This window comes from Pongo abelii, chromosome 5 (assembly GCF_028885655.2).
Source record: "Pongo abelii isolate AG06213 chromosome 5, NHGRI_mPonAbe1-v2.0_pri, whole genome shotgun sequence".
Classification (NCBI taxonomy): domain Eukaryota; kingdom Metazoa; phylum Chordata; class Mammalia; order Primates; family Hominidae; genus Pongo; species Pongo abelii.
In genome coordinates, this window is record NC_071990.2 from 116,239,150 (window position 1) to 116,241,200 (window position 2,051).

General features: G+C 44.5%; 1 pseudogene; it reads left to right on the forward strand.

The window, feature by feature from the left end:
• The first annotated feature begins 628 nt into the window (after positions 1–628).
• LOC134761637 (uncharacterized) lies at positions 629–1,716 on the forward strand (annotated as a pseudogene).
• The last annotated feature ends 335 nt before the right edge of the window (positions 1,717–2,051 follow it).

The window sequence follows — 2,051 nt, forward strand, 5'->3', positions numbered from 1 at the left end:
CCTAGGACATTTTTCCTTTTGTTGCCCAAAACTTACTCCAGATTGTAGAGGCTACTTTAATCACCACCTTTCCTGTCTGGGATCAGCGATTAGAACTGTGGAACTTGTCCACTAGAAGTAGTCAGAGGTATAGGGTGAAAACAATGTAATAGACAATAGGTCCCCTGATTCAAGTCCAAAAGTCAATAAATATTCTTATTTATTGACAGAAAATTTGGGTGCAAAAAGCACTGCTCCAACTTTGGTCCTCCAATTTGCTGCTGCCTACCCTAAAACTGTTGTTCTTCAGTGCCACTTTCAAGGAATTTATCTTGCTGGGAAAGCTCCAGGCCCAGAAATATGCTAATTGGTGCCTGGTCTCTGAACTCAAAATACACCCCGAAACTAAGACCTACTCGCAGATGCAAAGGCAATTGTGGGCATGCTGGTAAGGAGCCACTAAAATCCAGTAGCCCCGGCCCCCATTTTTTGTGGCTAAAAAAGTTCAGGAAACAAGTGCAGGCAAAACTGCTATGTCAGTAAGCGCAATTAAATCTGATAAGCAGGGTTCCATGAGTGATAGTGCACCTTGGAAAGAAAAGCACACTAGAACCATAGGGGACACCCTAGGGCTAGTGCTTACTAGGGGATGACTAGGGGTACGGGCACTCCTGTGTTCTCCTTTCAGTTGGGAGGCATTTCCTCAAAAGCGAAGCCACCCCTGAGGTATATTCTGGATAATTGGGACCAATTCGACCCTCAAACACTGAAGAAGTAACTTATATTTTTCTGCAGCACTGCCTGGCCACAATATCCTCTTCCCAGAGGAAATCCGTGGGCACCCAAGGGAAGTATAAACTATAATACCATCCTACAGCTAGATCTCTTTAGTAAACGAGAGGGCAAATGGAGTGAAGTGTCATGTGTACAGGTTTTTTTCTCATTAAGTGATAACCCACAATTATGTAAAAAATGTAATTTACATCCTACCAGGAGTCCTTAAAGCCTACCCCCATACCCAGGTCTCCCCACGGCTCCCCCTAGTAAGGACTCTCCTTTGGCCCTAACGGCCCAAAAGGAATCAGACAAAAAGATAGTCAAGGAACCGAAAGGTGCAATGGTCTCAATTGTGCCCCCTCCAAGCTGTGGTAGGAGGAGGAGACTTTGGCCCAGCACAAGTACATGTCCCTTTTCCCTCTCAGACTTAAAACAGATCAAACTGGACCTAGGAAATTTCTCAGATAATCCTGATGGATACATAGACGTCTTACAGGGATTAGGACAATCTTTTGATTTAGCATGGAAAGATACTATGTTGTTGTTAGGTCAAACATTAACTCCCAATGAAAAAGAGGCCGCCTTAGCTGTTGCCCGGAAGTTTGGGGATCTCTGGTGCCTAAGCCAGGTAAATGATAAAATAACACCAGAAGAAAGGGAACAATTCCCCACAGGCCAACAGGCGGTTCCCAGTGTGGATCCCCATTGGGACCTCGATTTGGAGCATGGAGACTGAAGTCGCAGGCATTTACTGACTTGTATACTAAAGGGATTAAGAAAGACCAGAAAAAAAGCCAATAAATTAGTCAATGATGTAATGCAGGGAAAGGAAGAAAACCCTTTGGCATTTTTAGAGAGGCTAAGGGAGGCATTAAGAAAGCATACCTCTTTGCATCTGAATCTATTAAAGGCCAACTAATTTTAAAGGATAAGTTTATCACTTAGTCAGCTGCAGACATTAGAAAAAAGCTTCAAAAGTCTTTCCTGGGCCCAAGCAAAATTTGGAAACTCTATTGAATTTGGCAACTTCAGTGTTTTATAATAGGGATCAGGAGGAGCAGGCTGAACAAGACAGATGAGACAAGAAAAAGGCCACCTCCTTAGTCATGGGCCTCAGGCAAATGAACTTTGATGGCTCTGAAAGAAAGAAAGGCTGGGCAGGCAACCCACCTAACAGGGCTTGTTATCAGTGCAACCTACAGGGGCACTTCAAAAAGGACTGCCAAAACAAACATAAGCCGCCCCCTCGTCCATGTCTCTTGTGCCAGGGGGATCACTGGAAGGCACACTGCTCC